Source organism: Gracilinanus agilis, chromosome 4 (assembly GCF_016433145.1).
Source record: "Gracilinanus agilis isolate LMUSP501 chromosome 4, AgileGrace, whole genome shotgun sequence".
NCBI classification, from domain to species: Eukaryota; Metazoa; Chordata; class Mammalia; order Didelphimorphia; family Didelphidae; genus Gracilinanus; species Gracilinanus agilis.
In genome coordinates, this window is record NC_058133.1 from 121,134,103 (window position 1) to 121,149,098 (window position 14,996).

General features: G+C 37.8%; 1 protein-coding gene and 1 pseudogene across 1 annotated transcript in view; both read right to left on the reverse strand.

Annotated features, from left to right (window-relative positions):
* Positions 1 to 14,996, reverse strand: part of PTPN14 (protein tyrosine phosphatase non-receptor type 14) — a 176,816-nt gene that overhangs the window by 87,265 nt on the left and 74,555 nt on the right. The window lies entirely within an intron of this gene.
* Positions 2,329 to 4,862, reverse strand: LOC123244523 (annotated as a pseudogene).

A 14,996-nucleotide genomic window follows, 5' to 3' on the forward strand; every position in this document is an offset into this window, starting at 1 on the left:
GTCTAGAATATTTTTGCCTTTAGCTAAAGGATCTTTAGTACACCACTCAGTCAATCAGTTCTCCATTGAGGCCTTTCCAGAAAATGTTGGTGTTAGAACTCCAAGATGTTCCAAAAGTCTTAGTACAGTTTTAAGGTATTAAAATGTAAGGGTTTTGTTTAACTCTTAATAGCCTAACATTGCATTGAGAATTTTGTAACACCAAGTAACTCATTCTAGTCATTTTGATAAAAGCTGTTTTTTTAATATTTTATTTTTCCCCATTTACATGTAAAAACAATTTTTAATATTCATTTTTTTTACATTTTGAGTTCCAAATTCTCTCCCTCTTTTACTCCTTTCCTCCCTCCTACCCTACCATCTTCTGAGATAGTAAGCAATCTAATATATATTTTACAAGTGCAATCATATAAAACATTTTTACATACTGATCATTTTGTGGAAGGAATGTCCAAAAAATAAGAAAAAATAAAGTAACATATAGTATGTTTTGGTTTGTATTCAGGCTCCAACAGTTCTTTCTTTGAAGGCAGGTGGCATTTTTTCATCACAAGTTTCTGGAATTATCTAGGATCACTGTATTGCTAAAAGTAAGACATTCTCAGATGTTCATCAAAAAATACTGCTATTATTGTATGCAATGTTCTGATTCTGCTTACTTCACTTTGCATCAGTTCATGTTTAGCCTTTCCAGGTTTTTCTGAAATCATCCTGCTTGTCATAGCACAATAGTCTGGCTACAATCATATGCCACAATTTGCTCAGCCATTCTGTAATTAATGGACAACGCTTCAGTTTTTAATTGTTTGCTATCACGAAAAGAGCTGCAATAAATTTTTTTTTGTGTAAACAGGTCATTTCACTCCCCCAAAAAGCCATTTAAAAGTTTAGTTATGGTCTTATGAGTAAGGAGAAAAAGTGATAGCAACAATGGCAACATCTTAACTTTACTCAAATGACAGAGTACAAAAATGACTTCATTCTGCCCATCAGTAATAATTTACTTTCTTTGTCCCTTCCCATCTACCTCTGACATTTTTTTCTCATAGCTAACCATACTTCAGGTAGGTAAGTGGCTCAGTGGATTGAGTGTTGGGCCTGGAGTCAGGAAGACCTGAATTAAAATCTGTCCTCAGATACTTACTGTTTGCCTTAATGCACGGAAGAAGGAAATGGCAAACCACACCAGCAACTTTGCCAATAAATCTCTGTGGATATTATATAGTTCACGGAGTCACAAAGAGTCAGACATAACTGAACAATAACAAACCATGTTTCAGCTATAGATCTGAAACTACAAGGAGAAAGAAATGGCAAACCATTCCAGTTTTTTTTCCCCACAAGTACATAGAGTTTTATAGTTCACAAAGCACTTTCCCATTTATATCCTGTCCTCGAATCACCACTATGAGGTCAGCAGGGAAATTTTTCTCCACATTTTACAAATGGGTAAGCTCAAATTCAGAGAGATAATAACTTGCTCTAGCTCACATAGCCAATAAAAGGAAGCACCAAAGGCTGGGGCAAGAATTCATATTGTTTGCTACTGTGTTTGTTACTTCATTTTCCCTAGTTGGAATTAGCCTCAATTCTGTTCCTCTATCTCTACTTCATACAATGGCTCAGCAACAAAACTATGAACTTAGTGAAATTTGAGTTCAAAGTTTTCTTCCTTGGCCAGAACTCCTCCTCTCTTCTAGGTACCTTGTGTCCTCCTCTTGGCCTCAGCCCTTTGTAATAGGAGGAAATTGTTCATTCACATTGATATGTTCTTGCTCCCTTTGACTGTGCAATTAGAATTTTACTCTTGAACTATGTTTCCCAGCATCCCACTTTCATCCTCACGTTACATCCTTATATTCTGGAGATAAGATTCCTGTAAGCCCACCCTTTCTCGCTCTCTTCTCCCACTTTCACCATCCAGTAAACTTGTCTTTACTCAGGCTTTATCTGTGTCCTCTACTTCAAGTGATTATTAATGAATCATAAAATATACTTTGAGTTATTAGATATTAATTTTAATCTTACATGACCATTCTTGGAGATTGCTTAATGAAATGCCAAAAGTGTTCATGGTGGATTTCCAAGCACCATGACACTCAGATGGATGGGAATGTTTGGGGTGAGAACAAACCTTGAGGCTAGCAGACTATGGATAAAGCCAAAGGGTTTTCTTTACATGGGCCCTGTCTGCCCTTTAATAGACACATTCTGTGACTTCTGTGTTTCCAGGTCCATCCTTAGTACCTCATCACTGAGTCCTCAGGGACAGCCACTCTATCTCCCAATAGCCTTGAGTGAGAACTGAAGGCTCCTGGCCTACCTCCATCAGACCTTCACATTCATGGAGTTTTTGTCCAGTGTAGAGAAGCAGATGAGCTTCAGGACGGGTGGCTGGGGCTTCCTGTCATCCCACAGGTATTCAGGGGACAGGACCTTGGAGGGCTTGTGGGAAATGAAGTGCCAATTCAAGTGGCTCTCCTCTTGCCAGCCAGCCATGATGCTGTGTTGGCCTTGTCAGCCAGAATGGCCATGTGGCAGCTCCCTGTGAACTCAAACACTCTTTGCACTCAACCACCATAGTAGAAGTCTCCTTCATCCTCAGCAACAAAAGCTGCAGACAAGCGCCTCCATTCATAAGGGAACTGCCACGGAGGAACAGCAAAGTAGCCAAGGTGGATGGCAGCTACCAAGTCACCTAAAATCTCTGGACCCCAAAGATTCCAGAACACCATATCTATATTAAGACAGTAGAGATAGTCTACTTCCCAATGATGGCCCTTGGATGCAATGAATTTGTTGATTGACTCCACTCTACACATAGAAATTTCCTCCCAGTGGGAAAAGCCCTGAATGTGGATGACTGAGAGGTTTCGGGGGGTGCCTCAGGGAAATGTGGGATATTGATTCTGACTCATCAGTGGAGATATAATAGTTCACCAGAAAGCCTGGCATGAAGAACTCTTCAGCAGACTGCAGGAAACAATGGACAAATTGTGTATATTTGCTGACAGCAAACGCCAAGACCCCGATGGTGACATTCAGGAATCAATAAACATTATTCAAGAGCTCTAAGTTGAATGTTCCTTCAGAGACTATTGGAGCCAACCATTGGTGTAAGCTTCAGCACATCGGGCTACAATAACTCTGGCTGAGGCTACAGTAATTGGGGAAAAGATGGAAATCTCTTTTCTTCTGTAGAAGAATTAAGCATAGAACTCTAATGGGTTATTAAAGGAATTTTCTTCTTCTTCATAGAAAAGGTTTCTGGGCAGGGGCGGTAATATAGGAGGCAATGGACTGACCAGTTTCAAGTTAACATCCAAATGATCAAGAAGATGCTGAGTAAGGTGAGGGGCATGGCTGCTGGCTGCATGCTTCTCCAATGCGTTGCTGCTGATCTGGAAGGTTGATTCTTCCACAGCCTGCCCTAAGCCTGGAGAGAGCAGCAAGCCCCAGTGAAAGGCAGATAGAAAGGAAGAGTGGTAAGGCAAGCAAGGGGGTTAGGAGTAGGGGGGGGGGGGCAAGCTGGTTAGGTGGTGGGCAGACAAGATGTATTCTGGTGGTCTGTTCTGTGAAGGGCTCAGGCAGCATTTAAGCCTCAACCAATTTTAACAAGACCTTCAGCTTCCTCTCTCTCCATGTCCTCCTCATTGGCATCACAGTCACCAACATTTCTGAGAATCTGGAGGCTTGCTACAGAGGAAGAAGCTCTCTTCTGCCTAGGCCAAGTAGAAACCAATGCCTTAGCCCCTGAGGCTGCTGTCATCAGGAACTGCACAGCTTTTCTGGCTAGAAAGGGGTGGGAAATCCCTAACATTCAATAGGCTGTCGGGGAAAAAAAAAACTAACCCACAATAGGCCAGAGGGGGAAAAAAACAATGGAACATTTTTAATGTTTTCGTAATTCAAAGATGGGTATGAACATCTGGTTGTGAGAAGTTTGATGAGGAATTTTAGGATAGCAGCTATCTGCTCTAACGGAGTGAAAAGTTAGAATTATTCTCTCCAGGGACCTCAAAAAGCCAAGGTGCCTCTAGGTATGATTACTGAGAAATCCTTGCTTTTGAAGAGTTTTTTATCTAAAGGAAAGATGAGTTTATTGATTTAATTTCCCAAGCTTACAACAGTAAGAAGGAGATACAAGAAAAAACTTACTGACCATTGAGATTGTCAAAATTATCAAATGAGATAGTATTTGTACAACTCATCACAGGGTCTGATATACAATGGGTACTTGAAAAATGCTTTTACCCTTTTTTCTCCATTACTTGGTTTTTGAGGGATGCAGGGAAATATTCTCTGAAAGTTTCATCTAACTGGTATGTTTTTGCCAAAAAGTAAAAAAAAAAAAAAAGATAGTCTCAAGGCTCTTTTCTTCCCCTTATTCACATCAAATGTAAGAAATGTTACAAGAGATTAAACCAGTTTTACCCAGGAGTTTATGGTTTCTTGAATAACCAATTTCCATGACACTGTCCTCCAAAGTCAAGATTCAAACTTTCCTTTAATAATTCATTAGAATTCTATGCTTAATTTATTCATATAAATCCTATTAATACCCCCTCCAGGCTTATCACTCTCAATAGTACCCAAGGCCATGATGGAGCAGAGGGGTAGGACCAACTACATTTTTGCCTGACAATAAAGTTACCAAGGCCAGTGATCATGTCTTCTTTGGAATGATTTAGAAGCCCCATAATTGTGACATTCATAGACATTCTTCAAACAATTGTGTATGGTTGTTGATAAAGATGGAAAACAAGAAATCAAACAAGGCTTTCTCACCAGTTGGATATTAGTGGTTATTCTCAATGCTAACTAAACTCACGGATCATAGAGACCTCTTGCTTTTTCCCCATTTTGACAATTTACTGCTCATAAATATCTCTCCTAGAATATGCAGTGAGGAAAGAAAATAGAACCAAGTCTGTATACTTTAACCTTTTTTTTTTAACGAGAGAATGAGGGATATAGATGCTTATGGAACCCAGTGGTCCAATGCAGAAGACAGCAAAAGAAATAATTTTAAATCTTAGATCCCTAAAGATATGAACCACATTCCATCCATTCCAGTGGGTACTTTATAGCTATAAACCTGATGATTAGCCCCAGTACTCAAGTCTGCTACACCAGATGAACATTGCCTGGGAAGGCAGAGAACCCAACCAAACCAAATGTTGGCCAACCCTCAACATCTCAGAGAATTGTTTGGACATAAGAAGTTCTCAAATAAAAGTTTTATGGACAAAGGTTGTTTGGTTAATGTTTTAAAAAGATAAAAAATGGATATACTATTCAGAAATATTCAAGTATTATACTTGGTCTTTTGTACTTGTTCATACACTTACTGAAAGGTACTCAGTTTCATTTTGTTTTTTAATCCAGGCTTGAGTTAACAGACACTTAAATCACTGCACTAGATTCATACAGTCAACATTGTGATTATGGAAAGGTGCTAATCATCAAGGAAAAAGGATAGGGAAAATCTAAAATCTGGCAAGGACAACTTTGCATTGCCTTATTTTTTCAACCAATCTCCTACAGACCACAAGCAGTTATCTTGTTGGGGCTTGCATGGCTGATATACAAAACCACACACACACACACACACACACACACACACACACACTTCTTGACAGAAGCTCAATTCTGGGAATCGCTGGCTTCCAACATTCATGTAGTACTATGCTATTTTGGGAGGGTCACCTGACCTCCAACTATGATTCCTAAATACTAAGGTTCCCATGAGTCAAAGAATTATAATTCTCTCCTAAAAAGGATGATGTGAATTTTAATACAGGCACACATACACACCTCTCTTAACTATGCTATGAAAAAAGGGCAGTGATAGCAAGTATTGCAAGAGAAGAAGGCATGCCACAACCTGATCCTTGCTTTCTGCCCTTGAACTCTTGCATTAATTAAAACAAATTACAGGGAGAACAAGTACAGTTTATAAGTATAATAAATTCCCTAATAATAACCCATAATTTAATCAGGGTTATTCCAGATTTTATTTTTTCTAAAAAACACATTATAGAGGAGAGAGAAAAGGATCTCACCACTACTCACAGACCCAGACCTTTTCTTTTCATTCCTATTCTATGTCATTAGGCATGGACACTTATAAAAATTAAATTTTAGAGCAAACAAATCTATAGGTATTCAAGAACACCAGCTGAAGGAATGGGAAAGGCATAGAAAGTGGCCTAAATTGGGATTGATATATTTGTGAGGAAAGCTGATGATGCAAACAGAAAAATCCAGCCACAAGAAAAAGATATTTTACCATACTGTTTGATGTAGATAAGCTTGACAGAAATGGTAGTTGGAATTTGGAAACTGATAAAAAAAAAAAAGACCACTACATTTCTTTGAGTGCATGTGACATGTTAAAAACCACACAGTCAGGGTCTAAAGAAAAGGAAAAGGGAAGAAAGTGGAGCCTGGAAAAGCAGAAATGTCACCATGGTAGGGTTCAGACCAAAGGTTCAAGAAACCCAGTACTGAGCATCTGACAATGGGAGCAAAAAGTGTGAATTTGTGGTGGCTGCCCACCATATCATCTGCCTCCAAAGGTCAAAGAAAGTCCTGGAGCATCCAGCTTTCTGGAAAATTATAGATCAATTGTTCACAAATATATCTAAACTTTCCTTGGTGTTAGACACTAAATTATACAAATAATATATGCTTCTTTGTGGTATGGAGAGGAGAAAGCTCATTTGGAGAATTTTTTTTTTCACAGAATCTAAGATAGGAAGTGGACCTACAATTTCATCAGGACAGGAAACTCTCAAATGATAATAATTCCTCTGACAATGTAGATAGACACCCCTTCTCTGCAGCACATAGACAACTTACCTAGAACCACACAACTCCAACATGTCAGAGGCGGAACTTGAACCCATGATTTCCTCCTTCTAAGACCAACATTCTATCCATTAATTCTGCTGTGCTTCCTCTAAGGACCACCAAAATAAATATGATCCTTCTTCAAGCTTTCAAATTATTTTTAAAAAGAGATTATATCATGAAGACAATTTAAAATTTCTTTTCTTCAGGCTAAGCATTTCTGCTACCTTCAAGCTCTCTCCAGGGAATGCCACAGTCATTCTTCTTTCTGTCCTGATCACAGTGAATATGCTCTCATTTGTTAATATTTATCCTAAAAAGTGATATGGAACCCAACACTGTAGGGAAGGTCTGAGGGTGTAGGGAACAGTATAAGTATCACTTCTATGCACTGTGATTCAATTAATGCAGCCACATTTCATTAGATTTTCTTCATTGCCAATCATTGATTCATATTGAGTTTTCAGTCAGCTAATCCACCCAAGTCTTTTTCACATGCCCTGCTTTTTTTTTTTTTTTTTTTGGCCACATCTCCCCTATCTCATACTGGTGCAGTTCATTTTTTTTCAACCTAAGTATACAAGACATACTTCTTTTCTTAATAAATTTCATTTGATACATGTAATGGGGGGGTACTATTTAAATAAATCAATCAATTTGATCTTAGATATGCATGGTTCAATAGGCTAAATCTTTTTTTTCCCATTGAATCCTAATTCTGTGAGTAACATATTAACAATTCCTCTCAAATTTTTGTCAGCCAGAAATATCATCAGTGTGTTGTTTATCCTGGCACGCTGAAATGGAGATTTTGGGAAGACTATAGGTTTGAAACCCTCCTCTAACACTAGCTATGTCACCTTAGGCAAGTTACTTAACCTCTCTGAGACTCAGTTTCCCCAAATGTGAAAAAAGATAACAAGTATTATACCTTCCTCACATCTGTCTTACAGGTGCCTTCCCATCAGGTACAAATAAGATAATGGATGCAAAGAGCTTTGTGAGCTTTAAACTGCTACATAACGGTCAAGGTTAAGTGATTTGTCCAAGGTCTCCCAGCTGCCAGAGCAAGTATAAACATGTAAATGTTAAGAATGACTTGACTTGAAGGGGCAGCTGGGTAGCTCAGTGGAGTGAGAGTCAGGCCTAGACACAGGAGGTCCTAGGTTCAAACCCGGCCTCAGCCACTTCCCAGCTGTGTGACCCTGGGCAAGTCACTTGACCCCCATTGCCCACCCTTACCAATCTTCCACCTATGAGACAATACACTGAAGTACAAGGGTTTAAAAAAAAAAAAAAGAATGACATGACTTGACTTGAGAGAAAAATTTGGAACCATGCCCAAAGGGCTATAAAACTGTGCATTCCTTTTGAACTTTTGACCCAGGCAAACCATTATTATTATCCCAAAGAGATCAAAGAAAAGGGGAAAGGCCCTAAATGTACAAAAATATTTAGAGTAGCTCTTTTGGTGGTGGCAAAGAAATGGAAATTAAGAGGATGCCCATCAAGTGGGAAATGGCTAAACAAGTTGCAGTATATATGACTGTGATGGAATACTCTTGTGTAAAGATGGATTCAGAAAAACATGAGAAGATTTATATGAACTGATGAAAAACAAAGTGAGCAGAACCAAGAAAATAATGCAGCACACCATTACAGCATTACTGTAATGGTGATTAATGGTGAAAAACTTAGCTACTCTGATCAACAGAGATGAAAAATGCTATCCCCACCTATAAGGAGAAATTATTAACTCTGTACAGACTGAATGAAGTACATTGTTTTTCACTTTCATCATTATTTTTGCTTGGGTTTTTTTTTTGCTAATGTAGATAATATGGCTAATATAGAAATATGTTTTAGATGACTTCTCATGTATAATAGGTCTCATATTGTCTGCTTTCTCCATGGGCAGGGGAGGGAGAGGAAAGAGGGAGAGATTTGGGAACTCAAAATTTTAAAAATGAATATTGAAAATAAATATATATATGTAATCTAAAGAAAATGACAATTTAGACATTGTTTGTCCAAGTTGATTCAATTTTTAAAAGCCTCTGAGAAAATATACCAAATATAACAGGGATGAGAACAGTCACTTTTAATTATATAAAATAATCATTTAAATTTGTATAAATTTACTGTATCCTTATTAAACTCTTTATTTCTTTTTGCCTATGTAAAGATCCTCTATGAAGCTGATTTTTCATACCTTTATAGCAAAATCCTAGGACTTCAGGTTAACATATGGTTCTTCCTTATCAGGCTTTAACAAAACAAAAACAAAAAATATCCTTTGACCCAACTATACTTAAAATATGCCATTTAATTCGCTGATTTTAAAATATGTCTTAATTATGGGAGTAGAAATGCAGAAAAAAAACATGACTCATCATTTATCACTTTTATATGGGCATATGATTTGGGGTTTTGGCTTTAAAAGATTGCTCTATAGAAAAAATGAATAATATGGAAATAGGTATCGTCATAGCATTTGTACAACCCAGTGGAATTGCTTGTTGGCTTTGGGAGGAGGAAGGGAAGAGGGGAGGGAAAGAAAATGAATCAAGTAAACATGGAAAAATATTTTTAAATAAATGAATAAAATTTTAAAAAGATATGTCTTATTTTCTTGAACCCACAATTTCAAATTTGTGCATTATCAAGGTAACCTATTATAATTTTACTGGCTGTTGACTATTCTGGGCTTTTTAAGAGATGGGAACTTATTAAGACTTCTAATGTAACCACCCCCTCAGCTTATAACTCACAAAAAGAAATCCATGGAAAACAGAGACATCAACTTTAAAAGCCATGGTGAAATAATTTCTCAACCCAAGCAATCTGGAGAACTAGTGTACAGGTGAAAAAAAAATATTATGTTAAAAGGGGAAAGGAAAGGGAATGAGCATTTATTAAGTGTCCACTATATTGCTTTAAAAACATTATCTCTTTTGATCTTCACAAGCACCCTGGGAGGAAAGTGCTATTATTAATCCCATTTTACAACTGAGGAAACTGAGGCAGTCAGAAATTAAGTGGTCTGCCATGGGTCACACGATTAATAAGCATCTGAGGCCAGATTTTTAACTCAAATTTTTGACTCCAGGCCTAGGACTCTATCCACTGTGCCTCCTAGCTTCCTCTCAACTACAAAATTTATATGTCTCAAGAACAATGTCTATACACCACATGCTTTTTGAAATAAAATCTTGGAAAGAAAAAAAAACTGGTATTCCCAAAAAGACATACTTAGTTTCCAGCTTGGTGATGCAGAAACTCCCAGCCCATATGTTATTTCGTTCAGTTTTCTGTCTGGAATTTTCTCGTAGCTTAGAATATAACTCAGTCAATTGCTGGTTGTTTCTGCACTTACAAAGGGATCTCTGAGCCCTGAGAAGAGGCATGTCCTAGCTGAAATAAACCTATAGTGATCTGTCTGCCCTGTAGCCCACTGAAATTCTAATCAAACAGATGAGTGGAGTATCTGTTCACACTGAGAGGTCAGAAACATTGCTTTGATATGGTCCACTGGCTCGGTGGCAATTGGTTCAACCTCCTCTGTGAGCTTCCAAGCAACAAATTATAAACTTGGAGAAATAAATCACAGCTGGGCCCCAACTGTGAGGAGTTAAACGATCTTGTTGGGTAAAGGGAATACAAACAAAGGTACAATAAGGCTCACTACTAATTAGCCAACTGAAAGCCTCTCATCTAAATTCCTATCGTACAATAAATCCAGAGGCTCATCTCCCTTATGCTACTAATAGATATCTCTTGACTCATCACTTCAAAATATACACCTGTCTGCCCTGAAAGGCATGTGTTTATAACATTACTCACAATGCCACTGTGGGAAAAGGTACCTTAAATTACATATGGAAGCAGGATGAGTCAACTACTTAGAAATTTGCCTTTCTGGTAGTTGGCCAGGTTAGTGGCTGAGCTGGTTTGCATAATACATGAAAAAAATTTAGTGAGCCTGCAGATGAGCAGCAGTAGCAAGTGATGCAGTTTGTAATCTGCACCCTCTTGGGGGAAATTAAATAAAATAACTAAAACCATAATGCAGCAAGAAAAAGAAAAAAGCTCCTTTTGTGAGATATACAAGATATTTTTTCATACCTACCTAAAAGCAATTCTAATTTTTTTATATATTTGCAACTTCAAAAAAAAACCACCAAATCCTCAGTTCTTATAAGAGAACTAAACTTTCAATAGAACCAGGTACCTAAACTTTTTTCTGATACTTTGAAATATTTATTATATGGGTGAAGATGTGCCATCCCTGAAGCACATTACCAACCCTCCATGAATGAAAAACTCATCACCTAAAAAGAGCAGTGGGTCTCTACTTTTTACTTCCCTTAAAAACAGACTAGCATTGATCCTATGCTTAGAGCTCTTCCTACGTCTTGGAGGCAACCAGTATGCCATATTCAACACATATACTGGGTGTCCCCAAAAATCTTAGTGCAGTTTTAGGCTAGTAAAGCCTAATTATAGCTACATTAATATAGCACCAGTGAGGCTATTAAAGTTTTAGCGTGCCATTAGACTTTTGAGGCACTCTATAATTCTTGTATTGTTAAAGGGATTTTCTTAATCTCTCCCCCTGTCTCTTTAAGAGGCAAGAGAGCAGGACTTCTATGACAGGGGTCAGTGAACCAGAGCTGAAGATTCCTTTACCAAGGAGATGAGGGGATAGATAAGGAAGGAACACTGGCGGTTGGGGCTCTTTTGCCTCTGGATCTGGAGATAGCAAGAGGTCTATCTCTTAGCAAAGGGGCTACTGACAGTTAGGATATAGAAACTGATTGAAGGAGTTGGTGAATGGTGAATGTCTGATTACTTAGGAAGATAGGTAGTTAGTGAAACAATTTTAGATAGTGTAGGTTAGATAGGCCTGGTGTTGCCAGGCAAGAAGAACCTGTCCTCAGAAAACAGTTAGAAGTAGGGTTTTAAAATTTTTTAGATAGTATTAGGAATTTAGGTATAAGGAATAAGGTATTCCTGTAGCGTACAAAAGTGTTTTCAAACTCAAATAGAAATGTCAACTATATATAAGGATGGGTACATAAAGATCCTTGGGGGAGGCACACTGATTTTTGAAAACCACATATTAATATTATCTGTTTTTAATGTGTTTTTTATTTCTTTTATTAAACATTTCCCAATTATATTTTAATCTGGTTTGGCAAGTATTTTGCCACTTCTGCATTTTAAGACCTCCAACAATCCAACAACTACTCCCTGGAGGTATTCCTGGTCATGGGGATGAACTAGAATAGGTTTCCCTTTTGATGAGGTTGGTCAGAGAAGGAGGAAGAGGAAGAAGGAAGAGAAAGAGTAGGAAAAACAGAAGGGAAAGAAGAAAAGGAGGAAGAAAAAGAGGAAGGAGGAAAAAGGGGGAGGAGACTGTATTCTATACAAACCACCAGACATTCTTTCTAAAATTCTTTCCTCTTCCTTCATAAATCCTGACATAGTATCACTACCTCTTGCCTTCTATCATTCTCCTCAAGATTCTCTTGTAAATAAAAAGCAGTCCAATCAGTTTTAATCATGGGTTGCTAATCCCCTCATTTTTCCTCCCTCCAGATTTAAACTGATCTTAGATCTTGTGTTTCAAGTTTCTATGTCCCTCTGACAGTGCTTAATCATTTGAGGCATATAGCTACTGTTTTAAAAAATCTGCCAGTACCTTTAATGCATAAAAGAATTACCAATATACTGACTCAAATTCAAGGTCTTTTAAAAAATGTCCATGGGGGAAAAATAATCAAAGTCTGAATAGGACACTCATTAGCAAACATCAGAGTATCATGGCAAAGAGATTATCTGTCAGTCAGTCAGAAACATGGGCTTTTCTGGAGTAATGCTACTGCTCACCAACCCACATTGACCCAAGCCCCTTCTATATTTGGTCCATAAATTACATGACATTCAAATCAATGTCAATTCTAAATCTCAGTATTTACTAAGAAAAATAATGCTTTTCTCCTACACAGATGAAAAATTATCCCACCAACAGGAAGCTTATAATATAATAATAATATTGCCTAGCCTTTAAGCATCCTTTCAAGGTTTACAAAGTACTTTACATAGATTATCTCATTTGATCTTCGAAACAACCTTGTGAAGGTGGGGAGGAAAGAGAAAGAAGGGAGTCATCATTTATTATATTTTTATTTCTGTACTATGTACTTTGCAAATACTGTCAATTGATCCTTACAACAATCTTGCATGGTAGGTAGTATTATGATCCCCATTTTACAGCTGAGGAAACTAAAGCAGAGAGAGACTAAGCAATTGGCCCAGGGTCACACACTTAGTAAATATCTGAGGTCAAATTTGAACTCAGGTCTTCCTGACCCCAGGCAGGGCACTCTAGCCACTGGTGTTACCTAGCTGCCTCAGAATTATTACTGTACCAATTTTACAGATGAGGAACCAGAGGCTAAAAAAGGTCAAGTGACTTGCCTAGGACTATACAACTACCAAAGTAAATGTTAAGGCATATATGGAATATGGTAAGTACAAGGGGTTGGTCCAGAAATAATGTGTTGGTTTTTTTTTTATAATTGTAATAAGAGCAAATTTAGGCACAAGTGTCCCATAAAAGAGAAACAGATTTGTTCTGTTTGGCTCCAGAGGAAAGATCTAAGTGGGGAAATGGAAGAGGCAATATGGTAGAGAAGACAGAGTAGGAATCAGGAAGATCTGATTCCAAACCTGCTTTAGACAATTACTGTGTAACCCAGGGCTAGCCCACAATGTCCCTCAGGCTGTTCCCTTATCTGTAAAACAAAAGAGTTGGACTTGACCTCTATAATCTCTTCCAGCTCTGAAGCTAAGAACCCACAAAACTGTGAAGTTGCAAAGAGGAAAACTTTTCTAATACTTGGAGCAAACCAAAAAGTAAATGGATTACCTGAGAAAGTAGTGGATTTCCCCCTCACTGGTCTCTTCAAATAAAAGCTGAATGACCCCCATTGGAGAATATTATAGAAGGGATCCAGAAACAGGTTAGTCTGATGGACTTCTAGGTACCTTCTGATACTGAAACATCTGAGGAATAAATCTATTCTTCAATCTACCTCCCAATAAATCTTTCCTAATTGATCAACAACCCCTCCCCAAAAACCCAACTTGAATCGTGCTCTTTGGGAAGAAAGGCCCTCAATAATTAGAAAAATATTTGTAGTACTAAAGGATAATGGATTTCCTAACTACATGTTCAAGTGAGTAACCTTAATGTGAGATATTACACCAAAGGATACCATGGGGATCCAAAAATGACATTGATTTCTCCATTAAAAACACCTGCAATGGCTCAGTGGATTGAGAGCCAAGCCTAGAGACAGGAGATCCTGGATTCAAATTTGACTTTAGACACTTCCTAGCTGTGTGACCCTGGGCAAGTCACTTAATCCCATTGCCTAGCCCTTACCATTTTTCTGCCTTGGAACCAATACATAGTACTGATTCTAAGACAGAAGGTAAGGATTTAGATAAACAAACAAAACAAAACAAAACACAAGCAATTGAAGACAATTTTGGTTTCAGTGTCCCAATAGACCTTGAAAACCAATTAGCATAGAAATTACTACTCAAGAATGAGTAAGCAAATGGCAAATGTGTGATACCCAACATTTCTACCTAAGAACTTTGGAACTACTTCCCCAGAACCAAAAGATAACTGAAGAAGGGATCAAACAAGTAGGCAGTAGTAATTCCTAAAGATTTAGAGTAGAATACTCAAATTTAAAAAGACCAACCAGGAGAAAACTGTCAGCCCATTACTACATGAATCCAAGGACTGTGGGGTACAAGATGAATTTTAGTATATTAAATGAATAATTATGCCTTTGTAAAATCTTCAAAAAAAAAAAAGCAGCTGAAGATATGAAGAGTGGCAACAGCTGCCAAAGATAAAATGCCAATCCAGCAACATCTCACAGCCCAAGAATCTTGCCTCTTCCTACATTACAATTTTTGCCAAATTCTTGCTTGATATTTTCAAGTGCAGAAAGAACAGCCTCCACACAAATCCTCCTTTCAAATCCCTTGTGAGGCCTGAGGATTAAATGAACATATATTCCCTTCCCACTTGCTTGTGGATCATGTTGGGGGTTTTT